The sequence below is a fragment of the Lolium perenne genome, chromosome 5, assembly GCF_019359855.2.
Source record: "Lolium perenne isolate Kyuss_39 chromosome 5, Kyuss_2.0, whole genome shotgun sequence".
In the NCBI taxonomy this organism is placed as follows: Eukaryota; Viridiplantae; Streptophyta; class Magnoliopsida; order Poales; family Poaceae; genus Lolium; species Lolium perenne.
This window is the reverse complement of record NC_067248.2, coordinates 50,607,757-50,629,778: the sequence shown is the minus strand read 5'-3', so window position 1 is coordinate 50,629,778 and position 22,022 is coordinate 50,607,757.

Below are 22,022 nucleotides of genomic sequence, written 5' to 3'. Positions count from 1 at the left end.
AATGCCATTTAGTGTTTATATACATCCAAAGTTTGGAAAATCTTAGACAACCTTCATTGGACGGATGGAGTATATTGTTTGAAACAAGGCTCGACATTATATGCCAACATGTAGGTGATTCTGCTCACTGGACCAATACATGGGATGCAGGTTATGATGGAGATGCGTAGCTTAAGATGTGGACATGAAAAGAAATCATGGCATTCTATATATCCATGGTGTCATGTCAATTATATGTTTATGCTGTCATGTTGCTGCCGAATGGCTAGCTATGTTAGGAGTTAGGCTCTGGTGTCCTGATATGGATGATGTTTGCTGAAGGTATGATATGCGCGTGCGATCAATCCAGTCAGCTGATACAGTTTGTAATTGACAGTTGACACTAGTCAGTGTGCTGTAGGTGCTTTACTGCACGGTGGCAGGCAGTAAAATTGTATGTAAAACTTTACGAATCCTCTTTTATGTTTTTGTACCAGGAGAATTACCTTTTCATGATTCATTCATGCTGTTGCAGGAAACTAAATGTTTTAGCTATCATATCTGAAGTTCTTGCAGCATCAGATTCTTTGGAACTGACCAGTAACCAAAACCGGTTGTGGTATAGCTGATGTGAATGAAGCATCAGGGCGTTCTTATTACTCTATCTGTTGTAAAGAGAAGTGACTTTGCAAATTCAGATTGTTTAGCAAAGACCACCCATCCTTTCACTTGACATGGTTATGACCTATCATGGATTCAGTAAAAACAGGCTCGCTTTCGTTTTTGTGGAATCCTGGGAGTCATGTGGTTAGGACCTTTTGTTTCACCCACAGAGAAAATGGACTCTGAATGATACTAATTGTGCATATGCATTGCTGCCCCAATCCATAGTGTAATTGTATCGATCTGGGTCGACAGGATCTTGCTAGTAACCATCATCGCATCCCAGTTTCAGGTAGAGCTGGGCAGAAGTGAGAAGCCAGCAGTCAAGTGCCACACCTGGACCAAAATCCAGGAAATTCTTATGGAGATTGTGAGAATATTTCCGGCACATGGACCTGAAGCAACTAATCCAAGTGAAGATCAAGCGACACTGAAACAACATGGGGTAGCATGCGATGCAGAGTACCCATAGTCCCATACCTGCTGCTGTCCCTGGGGAATACATATACAGTTTAAAGCCAAATAAAACGACGGTTAGACCAAATGATAATCTGAGGAAAACAAGCTCAGATTCAGGGACCGGCCGGTGTGCATGCATCTACAGAATCTTTGTGCAGTCCGGATATAAACTATTGGGAGTGCGATCCTGTTTTGATACTGGTCAGGTTGTGATTTGGGATATCAATGCGAATATGGCAACGTACTAACATAGGTAGGCGATTACTGTAATTTGGACACCATTTGAGCTGTGGACTGAAGAAGTCTTGAATAAAGAATGATGATGCTACTGCCTTGAGCCGATGGAGTCGAGTCCAGGTACTCGACAGGCTTCTTGCCCAAGAATGGAAGGGATCTTCTCTTCGTTCCAGGGGTTGACCTCCAGTATAGGGGTACCATCAACTGCTGTTTTACTTATCTTTGATTTATCAAAATTTAAATATATCTAGACATGATCTAGTATGTAAATGCATTTAAATTTTGTTAAGTCTCAGATATATCTCAGGCAAGTTTTATGAGATGAAGGGAGTACATGTTTTGTACTTTGGGCGTATCAAGTTAATTTTTTGTATAGCCTGCGAGCAATTCCACTATGTATTTTTTCACAAAGCATGGTTTGTTTTTCCAAACTACACCTGGGCATTATTTTCACGAAGCATGGTTTGTTTTTTCAAATTACTTTGGGAGTAAACTAGAAGAAAGGAATTCCCTTCAGACAGAAAAGTTCAGAGTTCGCCTCCTGGGCAATTTTATATTCGTTGTTGCACATGCATGTAGGCTAGGTCATTGCTTGCGACACCCAACAGCCATCACCTGCACATGATCCCATATTAAGAATGCCTTGGATCAGAGATATCCGTACCAAGATAAAGTCAGCAGACGAAATCCAGCTCAAATGGCCGGATCTTTCATGTCAGGAAAATAATTGTACATGGTCATCGATCTTGGACCGTATTTGACCATTTCCATGCATTTCGATGTCATCATGGGCTGGTATTCTCGTCGAGCTACGGGCTGTGAATGCTCGATAGTGGGCTTCACTTCTGTTGGACTTTTAGGCTGTACTGCTGTCAGATGCGCCGCTAATTATTTATCAGGCCTGCTTGGAGGCCTTTCCGTGTTTCGTTCGCTTGTAGAGCCCACTGATCAGTGGTAGTATGTTGCTTGGTTATTTGGCCCAGTGTAGCAGGCCTCATCCATCGCTTGCTCGTGCTCTTTCGTTTGCCAAAGCATGGTCTTAGTTTCATTTGCCAAAGCAAGAAAACATGGTGTTTTTTTCTTGGTTTATACATAGTAATTATTCCTTGTTTCTCCTATAATTACTATATATCAAAGCTGAACCCGTTTGCTAAAATTAGAGACTTTTGGGTACTGTTCATGTGCCCTTTTACTCCAATCAGATGATGACATGTTGGTATTTTTCACTGTTGATGACCATGGGTATTGTAGATCGTGGCACGTCTAGATTTCGGTGTCTTTTTTTTGCGTGGTTATCCCACCGCTGTCCCAGTCTTCCACGACTTCCCGCACCGCTTTGACCGAGTACTGGAGAAGCATCGTGCGCTCGCCCCATACCCCAATGCATGCCTTCCACGCGCCCATGCTGCCACTCCGCCTCCCGCTGAACGGCGCCGGTCGCTGAAACGATGTAAAGGCCAGCGCCCATCTCCCCTCTCACCTACCGGCATCGCTACCCATGTCAAGCCTGAGGTTTATGGGCGGCAGCGGCCGCGGTGGACAAGGCAGAGGAAAGCCCACCGGTATCGCGGCATAGCGATCTAGCCACGTCTGGAGGACACCAGCCCCACGGACAGCCAACGTGAGGGTCAATCGAGGAGCTTCCGTCCCGGCGTCCATGTCCGCGGCGGCCGCCGACCTCCCGGCGATATCTATGAGGAGGGAGATGCAGAGGGAGCGGAAGAAGCAGCGCCGCCGGCGGCCCGCTTAGGGGGCTGGGTGGAGTCGGCCTGGGTCGGCACTGGGTGGGGCGGTGGCCGGTGTGGTAGAGCTGTGCGCACAGATTTTTCTTTTTCCCCATCTCTGGCTAACCTCCACTCTATCAGGGCATGTACATTGGTTTAGACGGATGCTGTCTGCAATACTACTCCATGTCATCTATAGACAATGATACAGACAGTGCATATAATAGTCTGTCTGTAAGTTATCTATTTTTAGTCATAGCTATATGTGAGTATAAATTATAGACACCCTTCATACAACAGTAAAAATGGTGTAAGCTGTCTGTAAGAAGCCTACAGACTGTCTGTAATTTTACAGACAGCCTCCTTCTCTCTCCTCATTCTCTTTCCTGCACATCACCAAAATCACCTATAACTACCTCTTGCAGACAGCTGAGTCATCACCATTGTAAATGCCCTCAATCGCAGGTTGGTGCCGCAGCTGTGGAGTTTCCCGTCCACACACAGCCATGCCGCTCGGCAACAGGAGCGGTGCCCTCGCGCCCACCAAGGAGACGTCACACGGCACCGCAGCCAGCCATGCATAGGCATAGAGGAGTGACGACAGCGACTAGGCTAGCCCAAGCAGGAGCAGAAGAAGAACCCACCGGCGCCCTCACCAGGTGCGCTTCTTCTCCTCCCTCTCAGTAGTCTTCTCCTCCCCTTATTTCCTTCTCAAAATTTCCGGTTTTCTGCTAGATTTGGGGTCTTCTTGGTGGACTCAGGGAGGTGTGGTCTTGGTGGGGTTCCTCTCCGCTGCTGGTAAGCCTCCTCCCCTCCTCCATGTCGTATGAGAGGACTCCTCCATCTTACCATTGTCAGCTAACCCTTTCACTGAATTAAGGAATTGGCTGCAGAAGGAATTGATCTTTTTTTTTGTTGGAGAAAGTAGAATTCGATCTGAGTGGTGGAGCAGACATTAGAGAGGTATAGCTCAGTATTGCCAAATTTAGTCAATATACATCCCTGTTTTTAGAAATGCATTTGTGGAATAGTGCACTGACATGGATTTGTAGGGTACTGACTTAGTCCCGACTTCCTTCATTTTATTGGTGTTCAGTTTAGCCTAAACAGGATTGTTTTCACTTATCTATTTTGTGCATTGCTGGCAAAGATGCGTCCGGTGTATTCTCATGCCTCGGAGCTAGGTTAGATCTCTGCTAGATATATTTTCTATAGCTGAAATAACACCGAGTTTGTTGGCCAATACCAGTTTATACCTAAAGAGCAGCGTCACATCTATTTAATCGATCCATCCAACCACTTTTCGTATACAGTTACTTATGCATGGATAGCAAACAGATAAACTAAAACAAGCTCTTATGTCATCACAGATTGGATGGATGCAGCGATTGCATATTGGTGAACCTTCTTTCAGTAATTAATTGTCAAACACGTCTAATCCGGGAAATAAGCATCACATATTCCTATAATATTTGTTCGCGTGTTCATATTCTCTTCTCTGTTTCAGTTACGTGGGTTGTTTCTGTCTGATTTTTAATTCAACTATTTAGATTTTGCTTCACTGAATGCTTAGATTTTAGTGCAACTCTTTACCTAGATAGGTTTTGCTTGCTGACGCTGCATTCGAGCAAATATATTTGTTGTGGTGGATTGGCCCGTATGTATTATTCGTCCAATACCGCTTACAGTAGGTGTTCTTAGTCTGTACTGGTTCGGTACTTCCAAGTAAAGAATATTTTTTCTCTCGCTGATTCATGATACAATAATTAGCAGTTTCAATATAAAAAAGATACTGAAAATAGAGGATATCAGATGCAAGTATAGTAGATGCTACCTTGATAATTTTTGCTACCATATATGAATTGTTGGAGTTTCATGTGGCCTTTAAATGGTTAATCTTTGTAGATGGAAAAGAAAAGCCTTACGAGTGTGCTTAGTTTTTCTCTTACGCATGCTCTGCCCCTCTACGAGGTAAAAGGAGAAAAGGTTAAAGGTCAAAGCTTCAGCATAATGCTGATATCTTATGTTCATAGAATTAGTACAATGGTTAAATCAGAAATTGTTTTGTCAGTATATAAACCTAATGTATTTGTATGACATGTTATCTGGACTAGATATGTGGGCTCATTCTTAACTTTGCAATTTCGATTATATGATTCAATAAGGCCACATAGAGCGGACTGAATCGGACTAGGTTATAAAAATTCCAAGGATAAGAGCATACATGCAAAAAAGGACCTAGAAGTTAAGATTGTGTAATTTACGCCATCGATTCCTCCTCGGTGGATCCTCTTGGTTTCATGATCCATCTGGTCATTTTCATTATCAGATAAGTGAATCTTAGATCCCCTGTTCTGCTTTTGAATTGTTTCATATTAGTTCAGACTAATTTTACATGTCAGCGTACTAGATTTTATTTCTCTATCTTTCCCTATCATGATTAGGCTTCATTTTTCAGTAATAAAATCCTTCTAGAGTTGAGGCATTTAAAAAAGATGGGCATTGTTACTCCTAGCTGAGTTCTTCATATATGTGTTTCCGTACATAACTGAGTGCTCAGTTCTTGCCATTTTCAAAATGAGAATACTTTGATGTATTTTTTCACATATTTTTCTGATATGTGGTATATGGAAAAAAATGACAGTGGGATGCATATCTATACATCTAACAATCTGAGTGCAAATTATTCAGTCATGGCGTACACTAACGGATATCATTTGCCGGGATTTCTTATATGTTAGGTAATAATGTAATATCCTAGCTTTCATATTCGTCAAGAATTTTAGTCTAATAAATGTTTTGATGCAGATGGTGCTGCTGGAGAGGCACTTGGATGGTTGGAGAGGGGGGGGGGGGGGGGGTGCTGATATATGCGTTGGGTCCCATTCCTGCTCCAGTACCCTGTCCAATGAGAACACACTACTCAATGTGGCAATTTTTAAATGAATACATGAGGTGTATATTCATCTGATGAAACTGATGTTTTTTCAGCTCACTAATCAATTGACAATGGAGGTTGGCACACTGGAGCTGGAGATCAACCACCTGGAACGGCACCTAACGGTACCTACTGGCACTATACAGAAGAGCAGAGCAAATACCCACATTGTCATCTTCAGGCATTCACCGGGATGCGTCGGCGCCGCAAAAGGCGGTAGTGAGCTCGGAAGGCGAAGTCGACTGCTGGAAGAGGTGGTGATGCAATGCTCCATTACATATGTCCTCTCCTTCAGTGATATGAGTTACTTCATCTTTTATGATCAGGTGCACGAGCCATCTCAATGCTTTTATCTTTTATTCCCTTGCAGGATTGCTGGCTTCTTTTCATTTGCGAAGTGGAAGATTTATTTTCTGAATATTCATGCATGTGAGAATATATGGTATATGTTGATATTTGTTAAGCCCTAGAGATTAGATTTTCTCCGAGATTTTTCAAACCGAGGTAAATAGATCCCCTCCCTTAAGATATTATCTACTTTACTTTTCCCTGTAGAAATTAGCATACACACATATATTTTGGGTGGTAGTTGGTATATGTAATTTCTTCCCGTCGCTGGTATCTGTATTAACTGTTGTATGAATGTCTTATATTGATTTCTTGCAACTCAAACTTTGCAAGTTATCTGTTCTTTCCATCTAAAGGTATATGGAACTTAGTGACCTTCCAAAACAGTTTCTTAAAAACATATTCTTACAAAATCCGAGTTGCCTCCTTGCTTCAAACAGACAAGCTCAGACAAAAGGCAAAGACCAAACAAGAAGAAGAAGCACATATCCCAGTGGGCTGCCTCCCGTTGTAACTCAGACACTGAAACCACATGAGCATCTACCTTGCCTATCAGAAGGACAACTTGCGGTTCTTGGTAAGGTATATAGGTTGCCGCCTTGCAGGCCTTCGACGACAGATGTCACGAACTGTGGAAGGAAATGGAGAATTATACAAAATGTGTTTTCTGAAAAGTTAATTCTGCTGAGAAGGAACTAAGAGAGCTGATGACTGAATTTGTATATGGTTGAAGCAGAATGTGCTTCTCGATGGAGATCCACCAAGCCTGTTTCTTTATACTTCCATTTCCTTAGCACGTCTTTGGTGTGATCAGGTACAGAATTTTGCAGATTGATACAAGTTGTTAAAAAGTTTATTATCTTGCTATCTATTTTCCGGAGAGACATACTAAGAGATGTTTAAAGATCTCATTGACAGTAGTACTTCCTCTTTTTTTTCTGAAATGATAGTACTGTTATGAGTCATCAGTTTGTCTTATGGGCGTGGCAGACCAGCAGTTCAAATTCCTCTATTACACGACATATGTTCTCATAGATCTCTTGCGCCCAGACTAAATCATCCACCTAATTCCGAAAAATAAAGAAGTAGCAACAGCATCTCATGTAGTTTTCTTCCCCTACTTGAGACGAACCCAGAAATTTGTTAGGCAGATGCAATCTCCACTTCCACACTTGGACACTTAAAATGACAGAGTTTAACAACACACTCACATCAATCGATATAGCAACACCCACGGGCGCGGCGTGCGCCGCGCCTAAACTTCCTAGTAATAATGAACACAGAGCAATGTTTCCTCTTGCAAAGCACACATTCGATCGACATTTACATACAAATTTCTTAAACCGATGATCTATCACGATGGTTCGTTCATGCATGCAAGAACAGCTACATTTGCCAATTAGGTTAGGTCGGGTCGAATCGATGGGTCGAACCAACGCCGCGCATCAACAATTCAGCATCACATACCTGAACGGTGGTTGCGCACTTGCGCAACTTTGTGCTCATGTGTTGCAAGGTTTGGAGGCTGGACAAGTAGACATGTGGTCACTCTTGTTTGCTCTCCTGACCTGACGTGGCGTGGCCTAGATAATCTTGCAGCCGTCTACACCGTTTTCTTTCCCTCCACAAACAGCCCACTTGAACGATAGTTTCGAAACTTAGTGCATCTCTAACCAATCCATTATATTCCCTCTGTCCCGAAAATATGTTTTAAATTAAAGTCTAGATACTTTAAATTTTTACAAAGTTGTGACACTTCTGATGGGATGGGACGAAGGAAGTAATTTAGATTTCTATCTGGCTGAGTATCCTTCAAGATAAGTATACTTACACCACTAAACTTTTGTCAGCTCTTACTGATCCCCAATATTTCAAATATTGTCAGAGGCGTGCGAACCGTGGGCTCACGAATTAGCAATTTTTTTTGAACAGAAACAGGGCCTAGAAGGCCCTAGAGATTTTCATTCAGACCACACGTGGCAGGTACATTTTACAAAGAGGACCTCTGGTGTCTATTGCACAGAAAAACCTACAATTTGAAGAAAGGTCCTCCAAATTTACGAAAAACACCCTGGAAAAAATCTAGAAAAGCAATCAGGTCCCTGGGGGTCTCCGCCACCACTCGCCGGCGATCTCCAGACGTTGCCGTCGAGATGCGATGCCATGCTGCTCAAAAGCATACTTCTGGTGAAGCATCTGATCCGCCGGTCACTCCTCCTCCTTCGGGGACGCACCACTTGTCGGTGGAGAAGTGCTGAGCTCCGACGAACCGAGCGCAGAAGGGCCTCCACGATGGAGGTTGATGAAGGGTCGCCTTGCCGGCCAAGGATCACGGCGTCGAAGAAGAGCACCGCGTGTTTCGCTCGAAGGAGCGCTTGATCTGCAGCTCCGTAGCACCCTGCAGGCAGAAGCCGACGAGCAGTGGTCGCGAGTGCCTCGCCGCCGCTTCTCTTCTGGCCACCATGACCAGGAAGGAGAAGTTGCAGGTTAGCAACCACCAACCACGCGCCGCGTCGACGGAGAGGACCAGATCCTCCACCTCGATCCAAAATCAGCGCACCACGCATCCGCTCCTCCTCGCCACCAAGGCCGGCCAGGAGAGATGCAGAAGCGCACCTTGCAGCACGAAGAAGAATCCCCACCTTGCCACCATGGCCGGCATGGGGGGCTTCCTCTTCGCCGCTGAGGGAGGGAGAAGAACTAGTCGCCGCAGCTTTATTGAAGAAGACAGCACCGCTACCCGCCGCACCTCCCTCCGACCACCGGAGCAGAGATATCGCCAGCAACAGCCCTAGACCAGCCTGGATCCGGCGGCGAGGATCCAGACTTCTGCCTCCTCTACGGGGCATCCGCCCAAACGGTGGCAGAACCGCCACAAACAGCTAAAAAACCTACAGATCTACAGGTAATACTACTCCGGCGCCCAACCTAAGCCTACTCCGGCCAGCTATTGGGCGGAGCGGCCGTCGGCGGCCCGGTCAGCGGTGGAGACCTCTCCAGGGAACTGTAGCAGGAGGAGAGCGTTACAGGGGGAAATAGTTGTTTGTTTATCCGATGAATTAGCAATATTTGGCTATGCTTGGAAGGAGACCCATTTGTGGGATGGTGATCCTCTGGGATTTCCGTTGCCTTGCTATCGAATTAATAAAAAGCACCAGCCCCTTTTCCTCCCGGTGCTTCGATCTATTTGGATTGAGAGGAATAATTGTATCTTCAAAAACAAGTCAAGAACGGAAGCGTTTTTGTTAGATGCCATCGTTGAAGAGGCGGATAGGTAAAAGTTCGTGGGTTTGTTGTGAGGTTTTTCTTCCTTTTATTGCAAGTGATATGTGTCTGGGAAGTTGTAAAAATGGATATTTATATTAAATTTTCTCCTATCTATAAAAGAAAAAGACGTGCTTTCTCGCGTGTTCCTGAAAAAAAAGCACCAGCCATTTATCAGACAAGAAAAGGAAAAAAGAAATACATGGGCAGAAGGTAGGCCGCGTATCAGCATCATCTTTTTTTTTTTTGAAACGAGGCAAAAGTTCTGCCTTTCATTGATATAGGAGAAAAGAGTTGGCCCATTTATGAGAAAAACTGGCCTAAAAACCGTTACAACACGACACCACACGTCCGTCCCGAGGCTGCGCTCCACCGCTCCAACTAACACACCGGCCCCGAGGCCGCGCCCTGCTTGGCCGAAGACGAACCCGCCTCCGCTGAAACCACCAAAACACTCCACAAGTCCCTTTGTCCGATAGACATCCAACACTACAAGGAAAAGGCCTATTGCCGGCGCACCAAAAAGGTCTATTGCCGGCGCACTTAGAGCCCGCCGGTGGGAACAGGCCGGTGATAATCGCTTATTGCCGGCGCACCAGTTGGTGCGCCGGTGGTAACTCGCGTTATCCCCGGCGCACCTGTCTTGTTCCCCGGCGGTAGGTTATACAAGAAAACAAAAAAATCAAATCTAGATCTAGATCTAGATCTAGATCTAGCTAATCAGTGGTTGTCGTCTCTGCGCCGGTGTAGGAGGTACAGGAGGTGCAGGATGATGGCGGAAGCTCCCGAGGTCATCGCGTCGGTGTAGGAGGAGGAGGAGTAGGCCGGAGGTGGAGGAGCCCGGAGTAGGTGGGGGAGCCCGGAGTTGATGGAGGTGGCCGGAGTTGGTGGAGGAGGCCGGAGGTGGTGGAGGAGGCTGGACGTGGTGGCGGAGGCCGGACGTGGTGGAGGAGGCCGGAGGTGGTGGAGGAGGCCGGAGGTGTTGGAGGAGGCCGGAGGACGTTGTGGCCGTCAGTGGCCATCGTGGCCGTCGGTGCAGTAAAGGTCGCCGGAGTAGCTCGCCGCAGTAGCTCGATGTAGTAGATAAGGAGGAGGAGGAGGAGGAAAAGAGAAGGAAAATGTGAAAGTGAGGAGCTGTGGCTGGTGTGGAGTATATATATACCATAGGTTACTGCCGGCGCACCAAGTAGGGTGGTGCGCCGGGGGTATTTTTTCTTTTTTTCTCCCAAATCTTAAATCTGAAAAAAGTCCTGTTTCTGTTTTGAATTTGACGAGTAGATCGATTTTGATATAAAAAAGTTTTTCATCGGAGGTCGTATGCAACCAGAAATCCCGTTTTACCGAAACATGACGCCATTTTGCATAATACATCGAAATTCAAATTTTCAAGTTTTCACTAAAACTAGATCACATATTACATGGGCATTTCAAAGGATTTTATTTTTTGAATTTTCTATCATTTTCTATTATTTTTTCAAAAACTGAAAAGGCAATTCCCGGGGGGGGGGGTGGAGAGAAAATCTAGGCAACTTACCCCCGGCGCACCTCTATGGTGGTGCGCTGGTGGTAAATTTTTTACCACCGGCGCACCACCATAGAGGTGCGCCGGGGGTAAGGTACCCAAAATTTGGAGTTCCGGCCAGATCTCTTCGAATTTTATCCCCGGCGCACTAATTTTTTTTGTGCGCCGGCAGTATAGGTCCATCGCCGGCGCGGCGGAAAAGTGGTGCGCCGGCAACACTTTCCACCGGCGCACGTGCAAGGTGGTGCGCCGGCACATATTTCCTCCACCTATAGGCTTTTTCCTAGTAGTGAAAGCGAGGCCTCAAGAGGCAAAGCGACGCAAGAGCGCCGCCCACGCCCGATCCCACGAGGGATGTAGGGTTTCCCTCGGAGAGCCCGAGCGGAGAACAAGGAACACCCGCTTTGACGACTCCTTCAAGAAGTATGCGGCGCCCACAAGCGTCACCGTCGTCGGTCCTGGCCGGCCGCCAAGACAGAGCTTTCGCCCAGCGAAGAGTTCCAAGACCTCGCGCCCGCCAACAAGGACCGGCACAAACCACCACCTTCAACCGTTGAGCAACTTCCTGGCCAACCTGTAGCCGCCGACGCGCAGAGGGCAGCACAGCCCGAAGCCAACGGAGTACCGCCGAAGATCACCGTGGGCGCCGCCGGAACGCCACATAGAAGGGACACCGACCAACACCGACACGGGGCTCGAGGACGAACGCCGAAATCCGCAGACATGAACTCTCCGCACCACCCAAAAGAAGCCACTACACAGCCAACCCGGCCCATGACCATGGCCAGCACCGCGCCACCCCAACGCCATGACGGAGACGCCGCCAACGCCAACAGCGGCCACGACCCGCATGGACCGACAAGGCCAGATCGGGGTCCGCCCATCGCCGCAGCCTCCCGAAGCAGCACCGCCGCCAAGGCCTGCGACAGGCTCCTCCGCCCACGCGGCCACCGCAGCCGCCGCACATGCCCACCATCACGCCGCCGCTGCCCGGGGCCGCCGCCCCGACAACACATCAGAACCCCTCCGCAACCGCCAGGAGCACCTCGCCGCTGCCGCCGCGGCTGTCCGGGGCACCGCCTCGGCACTCCACCATCCAGCTGCAGCAGCAAGCCATAGCACCTTCACGGCTAGGGAGGCCCCGCGCCGGCCAGCCGCCGCGCCCTAGCCGGCCCGCCCGGCCGAGATCTGGCCCGGCCGCCCACGACCGCCCGAGCCCCACGCGCCGCCAGCGGCTAGAAGATCTGCCTTCTAGCCGCTCCCGCCTAGCAGCCACGCCCGCAGCACACCGCCGAGCCCACCGCACGCCGCCGCGCCCGCCATCCTGAGCCGCGCCCGAGCGAGCTCCTTCTCGCCAGGGACGCGGGAGGGAAAGAAACGCCCCGCCGCCACCTTTCTCGGGGAGCGCACGGCTTTGCCGGCCCCCCTCCGGCGGCGGCGAGGCAAGGAAGGGAGGAGGTGGGGGGCTAAGGCGTCGGCGGCTAGGTTTTCCCCCGGGCCGCCAGAGGAGGGCGACGCCAGGGGTCAGTAGAGAAAAGCTCCCATGTGCCAACTACCCTGCCCGCGTATCAGCATCATCAATCGGCTGTTGTGCTGCTGTCGCATGTGTTGTGCGGACTTGCAGACTTTGGAGGCTGGACATGTAGACAGGTGGTTAGAGCATCTCCACTCGTGCCCCCGTCGAGGCCCCCGGCGAGCGTTTTTTCCATCCGGACGGCGTAATTCGGCCCAGTCGCGCCCCCGGTTCCTCGTTTTCGTCCGGATTTGGCCCTTCATCCATCCGGCGAGCCCACGCCACCCCCGGCCCCCCGGGGAGCGCTCGGGGACTCCGGACGAGTGAAAAGCGGGGAAAGGCCCGATCTGTCGGTGACTCGACGCACGAACCCCACCGCCACGTCGCTCAAAATCTCCCCCACCCCTCGTATCTCTCTCGCCGCCGGCACCACCCAGCCGGCTTGTTGCCCAGATTCCGCCGCCCCTCCTTCCCCACCTGCCTATATTCCGCCGTCTTTGGACGACGGCCTATCTGGCTGCTCTTCCGCCGGCCTGCTTGCTCCTCGTCGCTCGCGGCTCGGGTTGCCTCGACCACGCCCGTCAGGTGTTCGTCCATTTGCCTCGCCGGCCATGGACTCGGACGAAGAGGAGGAGCAGATGTTCGTCGAGCTTATGCAAGAAGAGATGGCAGCAGCCGCCCAAGACGACGAGCACATGATGATCCTTGGTTGCTTGGCTAGCATGTACGCCGGACTGGCAACTGGTCGACGTGGTGGGTCGGCACGAGGTCGCCGGAAGTGCAAGCCGAGACAGCGAATGGAGGGCTACTGCATGTTGTACGCCGACTACTTCGCTGACAATCCATTGCACGGTGAGAGTGTTTTTCGGCGTCGTTTCAGGATGAGGCTCCGAGGCAACGCCAACGCCGACGCCAACTAGTCTGTCTTAATTTGTTTGAAAAATTGTGAAATTGTGTGCTTCATTTGTTTCAGCACTTGTTAAACATTGTACTGATTATCGCCGAATTTGTTTCAGCAATTTTCGTACTCTTGGTCGCCGAACTTGTTAAATTTTATGTTAAATTTGTTTGAAATATGTCAAATGGTCGAGGTTGGGGGTTTCCTGCCGGGGGACGGCTGGAACTTCGGCGCTCCCCACGCCAAATCTTCCTCCAATCCGGACGAAAATTTCGCCGGATTTGAGCGTGGGGAGCGCCAACGAGTGGGGATGCTCTTACTCTGTCGCCTCTCTTGACCCGACGTGTCATGGCCTCCCTAGATAGGTAATCTTGCCGGCCGGCTGCATCGATTCATTTCCGTGCAGAAAGAGCCGCTTCCATTTGAGTGACAAATCTGCTAGCGCTAATAATGCGTGCACGCACTTGGCCAGGCCTGATTAAATTTTTTTTTGAACTTTTAACAGTAGGAAAGGCTCCTACTGGCTACTGTTTTGCTATATTAAACAAGGGTCTGGGGAGACCCAAATGTTTACATCTTTTACACAAGTGTGGTTCTCAGGAAATACAGGGGGGGGGGGGGGGGGGTGGGGTCTAGAGATTGTCTACAAACTTATTAATGAAAGGATGCAGATCCTTTTTTGTTCTATGAACTAATAAAGCAAAATCTTGCTTGAACCTCCTTGTCCAAGAGTCTATATTTGGATCTATGCCATTGAAGAGCTTGTTATTCCTTTCCTTGAATATACTCCAAGATGCAACAATTGTGATTTCCATGTAAAGAGGATTCTTCCAAGTGGCACGCCCCTGTTCTATGATTTCAAGTCTGTTTCCATGTTGTAACCAAACCATCTGCAATTTGTTCCAACAAGATCTACTGAAGTCACAGTGGAAGATCATGTGTTCAATAGTTTCTTCTGGTGGTGAGGGGCACATCAAGCAATTGTAAGAAGAATTAATTTTGTAGTTTCTTCGGCGCAACATGTTTCTGGTGTTCAGCCTGTCTACCAAAACTAGCCACCAAAAGAATTTGAGCTTGGGGGTACATTTGGACTTCCAGAGCCAGAGGAAGGAAACATGTGTTGTACATTTTCTAAAGCAGAATTTATAGTAAGCACTTGATGTATATGTTGCAGCTCCCCAATCATATGTCCAAGTGTCATGAGAATCATTAGAGAAATCAATGTGTGCAGCCAGTCCTTGAAGTGTTCTGACTTCATCAAGAGCTTGTGGTGATAGTGGCAGGGAGAAATTCAATGACAACTGATTGGCAGTTAAGAAATCTCTGACAGAAATGTCCTCATTTTTCGTGTACGAAAATGCTCTAGGGAATTCCTCAGAATTGATATTTGATAACCATTTATCCTTCCAGAAAAGAGTGGAGCAACCATCATTAACATGACTCATCGTAATTCCTCTAAAGATGTGGGAAAGATTAAAAACAGCTCGCCACCAAAAGGATCCACATGGCGCCATAGTATGAGGGACTTTGCCAGTGTAGTAAGTATTCCATAGAAGGTGCACCCATGGTGTATCTTCTTTGTTATAGAATTTGTGCAAATATTTCAGTAGTAGCCCTTCATTTTGTATTTTAAGATTCAAGATACCAAGTCCTCCCTTCTTCTTTGGCTTGCAAACCATGTCCCAAGCAGCCAAAGAATTACTCTTCTCACCATCATCTATTCTCTTGTTCCAAAGACAGTGTCTTCTGATTTTCTCCACATGCTCTAGGATTTTTGGGTTTATATGGATGGAACACATAGTGAAGTTGGCAATGGAAGTGAGTAAAGAATTTACCACTGTGACTCTCCCACTATAATTCATCATCAGAAAAGTAGCTGAGACCCTTCTTTCAATTCTATCCACCAATGGCATGAGATCTTGTACAGTAGGTTTGGTTGTACCCAGTGGCAAGCCAAGATAAGTAAAAGGCATTGTGGCAATATTACACCCCAGTAATCCAGCAAAGAAAGCTGCTTGTTGTGTGGATAAATTTATAGATATGAGGGATGATTTGTGAAAATTGATGTGTAGAGGCAACATATTTCTGCAGTATGTCTTTCATAGCCAACACTTGATCATGACATGCTTTGTAGTTTGAACCTTAGTTTGTACGTATCCAAGCTAGGTTGGTCCTTGTGTTGTCTTGTTGCTGCTTAGCTAACCGATGGTAGTTAGAATCGACAAATCACTGCACATGCCTTGGCTTGTAGTATGGCGTATCCGATTCAGTATACATCTGTTAATTAACCTCATACCATCATCCATGTGCGTACGTATCTTTCGGCTGCATGTCGGCACGCTCCATGGATTTGCAGCACGGCCGGTGTCATGCGTCCACTTCGCAACCGGGACACGTGTCAGTCGTTCATGGGTCTGACCAGTCAAATCATTACACACATGCTTATGTGCCTTTGAGCATTATTTATCTATGTATTAGTTTTCAAGTGATTTTTAATGATAATACAAGTATGGTGTTATCCATGCTTTTATTATTTGGAAATTTAGGAGGAGCACTCATGCAAAGGATCACATCATGATACTGGTTTCATTCATACTTTGCTAGAATTAATTAACCTAAGCATGTTAAACAAGTAATAAACTAATCTAACTTATGGAAAAAGGTGTTAAGTTTTGAATTATTTCATCTAGCTTTATGGAAGCAATTTAATTGTATATGATATGATACCAGAAACAGATGCTACCAAAGGTACATGAGATACTTGTAACTCATTAATAATCACAATTGGTCGACTAAGTTATTTAAGAATCTTGCAATGGAACTTCTAAAAAGAAAAGAAAAGAAGGAAAAGAGAAGTAAAGAGAAAGGTGAAAACAAGAAAGAATATGAGAATTCTATTGCAAGATTTCGTGAGTAACAGACTAACAGGTGTGACATTGTGAGTACAATAGTTAGACCATCAACTGATACTAGGTTTTGTGTGAAAGTGATTGACCATCTAAGATCAATAATTGGATAATAGGGTTCAATTTCATGTCTATCTTGCGCGAGCTATATATTCTCTTCATGGTAAATTGTCATATGTAAATTTATCTTATCTACAAAGTAAACCAAAGTCATCGCCAATGAAGACGAGGAAGTACAACTATTCGAAAAGAAAAGGAAGATATGATCAATTGTCCAACACACCATGGTTAGTTTCAAGTTTAAGTAGAGGTTTTTTTTTTCTATAGCTACTTCATATGGTGTTATCATTTGGATGGTTTCTACTTTTATAACTTTTTTAGTGATTGAAGTATTATGATAATGCAATGCATGTATTTCCTTTATCAACCATAAGCTATTTAATATGTTTAATACACTTGTTTGCTCGAGGGTGAGTAAAGGTTTAAGCTTGGGAAGCCGATACATGCATTTGATATCATCATGTTTGCATCATATATGGGTAGTTTTATTGTTATTTGTATTAATAGTACATTATTTCCACTTATGTTAATGATTTATGGGATTTTCTTACAAAATCCCTTGTTTTGGTATTTAAAACCTGGGGGGGGGGGGGGGGGGGAGAAGACCTCCTTTTTCATATTTTTATGTTCGATGGACATTCGGAGGCTCAAATAAATCAAGAAAAAATAGCACACAAAATTTTCATCGAAAAGAAGACACAAGAAGTCAATGGGGAATGCCTTGAGGCCCAATGTGGGACCCAAGGCGCCGCTAGATACACGTGAGATAAAGTTTTGGGGGAGTATCTCGTCGCGACTTTTCGCTGTTGTTCGAGTTTTTCCTAGTCAGTTCGTCTGCTTTCTCGACATGTCCGCCTACTACAATAACATCATGGGCGACGTGTACAACAACCATAGTGATGATGCAGCCGGAGCGATCTTCTTAGCCGCAATGTACGGTCCTTCATCTCGTATCTTACAATACTACTTATTTTATATTTAGATTTGCTAGATGTGCTTGTCTGATGTGTATGATTAATTATGCTAGTGCATATGTGATGCTACTTTTGATAATAAAGTCGCCAGAAAATTTTCCTAATAATTAACACTTTTGCTAACTCCCGGGAATTTAATTAGCTCCCGATCGATGGGATTTTTTTTATTCCCCAGAACGATCCATGCCTTTTTTTTTTTCTTTTGAGAAAACGATTGATGGCTGACCGTTCCTAGATTTCGTTGAGCTGCAGTTTCGCTCCTTTTTTTCCTTTGGATTTTCTACTTTGGGTTAGCCCTTTTGTGTGTCTACTTTATTTTCTTTAATTATAGCCTTATTATTATCTTGGTAGGCCTCTTTTCCTTTTGGGATTTTGATTTTTTTCTGAACTCTTCATGAATATTGTGCAAATTAATATATTACTATGCAATTACACGGTAGTACGTAATTTGTACAAATTGTGTGACTTGCAGTCAACTTAAATTATAATTGAACATGAAACTTCTTTGTAATCACATCTAAATATTAAATTGTGCAATTACACATAAACGTGCTATCGCGCACGCATATGTGTAATTGCACATGTTAATATTCAAATGCGATTACACGCATATCTGTAATTGCACATGTATACGTAATTGCATATATCTACACAATTTTAAACTTTATATGTAATCTCTTTTTAGACTTATTTTTTGCATATTGACTTGTAACTGGGTGTTGTATGTTTTTACTAGACATTTGTGCAATTACATATGATATGTTATTGCATACGTGTTCCCGATTTAGAATTTATGTATTTTATTTTTATTTTTTCATTTCATGTTAAATTGTAATTGGGTTCTTAGTTATTTTTCCATCTTTTTATTGGGCTTTCTTCTAGTTACACGCATGAAAGGCCAGAAAAGAAAAGGAAGATAAATCGATCCAATCTTGGATGTGGGTAGATTGATCGAGCGCCCCTCCTAGGCAGGGCCGGCCCTGACATGCGAGGGGCCCGGTGCAAAAGAAAAAAATGGGGCCCCTAAAAAATGGAGTAGTTGATATTTTGGCTAAGTTATATATCAATTCATTTGGTCAATCACTTCATAAACAAACTCAAATGCATATCAGCATAATCAATGAAATGAAAGGAACTAAAAGAATGATTTTTACCTTGCGGGCATTGTGTCGAACACATCACGTGCGCCGTGGTTACACTCGAGCCAAGGAGGAGTGGACGGCGGTGCCAGCCCTGGAGTGGTGCCGTCAAGGGGAGGGATGCCGGTGCGGAATGGAGAGGGAGAATGAATCGAGTTAGATGAACAAGAACAAACTAACCTAAAGATGTATTGGAGATATATTGGAGGGGAGGGATTCGTTGACATGACCTCTCAACGGAAGAGCGGTGCCCATCGACCATCGTGGACGTTGATTAGGGGAATCGGAAAATAAAACGACATTCGAGAGAGAGAGAAAATGATGCGACGGGGAGGCGAACTGAACGGGAAGATAAGCAGTCAAAGCAGTTGTCGCGGTCGGTCATTTTCTCGTGCACAATGTCGTAAGGGCATCTCCAACGAAATGACGCAAACGGACGCTGAGCGATCATTTGCATCCGCAGTGGACAAAAATACGTCTGAGCCCTGCTCCAGCGGGGCGACGCAAAGTGACCGGGCCATCCGTGGCCACGCAAACCTGACCCAAATATGCATCAGGTTGGCGTCTCCGTGGACGATGCGCGGTCGCGGAAAGTGTCTGCGGTGGTTGCATCCGGGCCCGGTTGGCAGTGACTAGGTAACCATAATATTTCTTCATTACTACTGATTGGCCAAAAGGACCATCTTTATAGAGATGGTTAGTCGAGTTAACCTAAAACTACAACGGTCGTACCTACTTGCCGTCGCGAGGCCTACCACGACCTGAGTTACTCTCAGTCGCGCGGCCTACTACTGGCCGTCGGGGGGGCCATCGCCGTCGTCGAAGCGGGAGCGCTTGACGCACTCGCGCGCCGCACAGGCCGGCGACCGGACATCTCGTCCTGCCCCCTGCGGCGTTCGAGGGCCTCGGCAATAGAGGAGTCCCACATGACTCTCCTGGCCATAGAGTTGGCTGCCTCCGTCGTCGCTGCCTCCGTCGCCGCCGCCTCCGCCTGGGCCGCCTCTGCGTCCGCCGCCTCCAACGTCGCTAGCTGGGCGTGGAAGTGGGCCCTGTACCTAGACGCCTCCGCCACCGCTTCGTCCCTGGCGGCAATGGCGCCCGCCAGCTCCCAGTTCTCATGCTCGACCCGCGCGGGAGAAGGGCCCCTCCGCTGGAGCGAATCCAGATCGGAGCACATGTACCTGTTGTGGGTATACTTCATGGGTGTACCATCGATAATGCCTAGATCCGGCAAGCCCGGGTGGCCCATAGACGGTGATGGTGGCATGAGGCCCATCGGGCGGCCCAGTTGATGTAGATCAAGATGGATGAAGTCCAGCTCAGGAACAAGGAGCCGGATCCACCAGGCCGACGTTGGAAGTCGGATCCGGCTTGGCCCATAAAGGCTAGCCGGATCTGGTACGACATACAAGGGAGGGCGGATCCTTAACATGCACGGCAAGATATTGTACCGTAGTTAGGTGACTTGTATTCCGGCTAGGACTCTCCGTGTAAACCCTAGATCCATGCGCCTTTATAAGCCGGATCCCGGGAGCCCTAGAGGCACAACCACAACTCATTGTAACAACGCGAAAGCGCCCAGATAATTCCAGACAAGCAGCAGTAGGCCTTGCCATCGTGCAGGTGATCTGAAGCTGGGTAAATCGCGTACCACCGTCCCGAGGACTCTCCGCCCAATGGCCCCTACTTCTTCTTCCCTCCATGAGGATCCCTCCTCTGGAGTACCGTCGAATAGGCAACGACAGTTGGCGCCCACCGTGGGGCCAGCAGCTTCTGGAGGCCTGAACCGGGAGGGTTCTACCTTCGGAGGCATCGGCGACACCATCGCCGTGGGGCGCGTCAAGTACGCCGGAAACCTTCCGATCGTCCCTGAGGACGAGTGCTGGATTCCGGCTAAGACAAACCCCGTCAAGCTCTCCATCATCCCGATCGACGGGATACACATCTTCATCGGCGAGACCGTCGATTTCGACGGGAACGCACTGGTAAGTAACGCTGACGCGGCCGCCGCTAAGCAGGACGCAGTCGCGGAGATCCTGAGGAAGATTCCGCCTTAGATCTAGAAAACTCAAAACCCACCCAATCCACCCCTGAGCAGGAAACAACGGTGGAAGACCAATGCAGATCCGCCTGGGTCTCCCAGGTGTTAGAGAAGCAGAGGTGTCACTTCGTGCACTTCTTAGCCCATACCACAGGAGCCGCCCCTCTTGAAGACGGAGCTGGCCCCATGCAGGTTGAGGCACCGGAAAACAGCGACGCTCCGGATCAGCAGGAGGTTGTCGGAGAAAGCGACGCCCCGGGAGAAGAGTCAATCCTAGGCAACCTAAGCCCAACTTCCGACGATGCCTCCTCCATGAACACGGAAGAGTACGATCGCAAGCTGAAAGAACTCGGAGGCGGTGTTCAATAGGAATCAGAAGATGAGAATACCCCCTCCGACCCAAAGCCATCCAATGCTGGATCTCCGCTATCACGGGAACGACCGCATGAGGAGTACCTGTCCCCAGAAGAAATAGTCGAGCAGGCAGGCATGGATGCAATCCTGCAATCATATATACTCAATAAACCTATAACTCGTGACGATGCCGCATATCCGGAGGCTCTAGAAGCCAAGAGGAAGGAGATGCTGGCCACCGCCATGAAGTTTGCCAACACCGCAGCGGTAATGCTTGATGAAAGGAAAGAGGCTGCGAATTTTGTGGATAATTTTCTCAAACGAGAGCGCGAGGTTGACGAATCACTGGAAAAAGTCAAGCAACTCTGGAAGCACTGGGAGGCCAAAGTGAGCGAGGCTCAAAAGGAGGCTGATAGGATTAGGGGGGAAGCTGTTACTCCCCGCAAGATCACCTTCGCAACTCCCACCGAGCAACAGCCATTCACAACTCCAAAGGATAACATGAAAAAGGCTGCGGAGCTCTTGAAAAAGAAGGATGAGGAGATTGATATCAACTACGTCCGTACGCTCGTTGCCTCAGCAATGAAGCAGTAGAGCAAGGCGGATACTTCGCGCAGGTTGGAATCCAACCCAGATCACTGTATGTCTACCGCGCAGAAGGACGCCTACGACAATCAGCATCGTGATGACGAATCGCGCACCGGATCCACAGAGGACAGAAGGAGAACCAGAGAACACCCAAATCCGATCCCTGTGCCGTCAAAGACGCCTCCATCAGATCCGAAGAAGGGAAAGGATGCGATGTACACTGGTAGGGACAAGTACCAGAACCCATCACCTCCGCCCAACGGGTACCCGCGTCCTCCACCTCCTCACCGCCGTAGTCCAGTCGGAAACACTAGGCCTCATGGGGCTGGTGGAATCAATATCCGCGACAACGTGCCGCCTCCGAGGAACGGGAACAGGGAGCGTATGGCGGAACCCCGCCGGAGCCGGAACAACG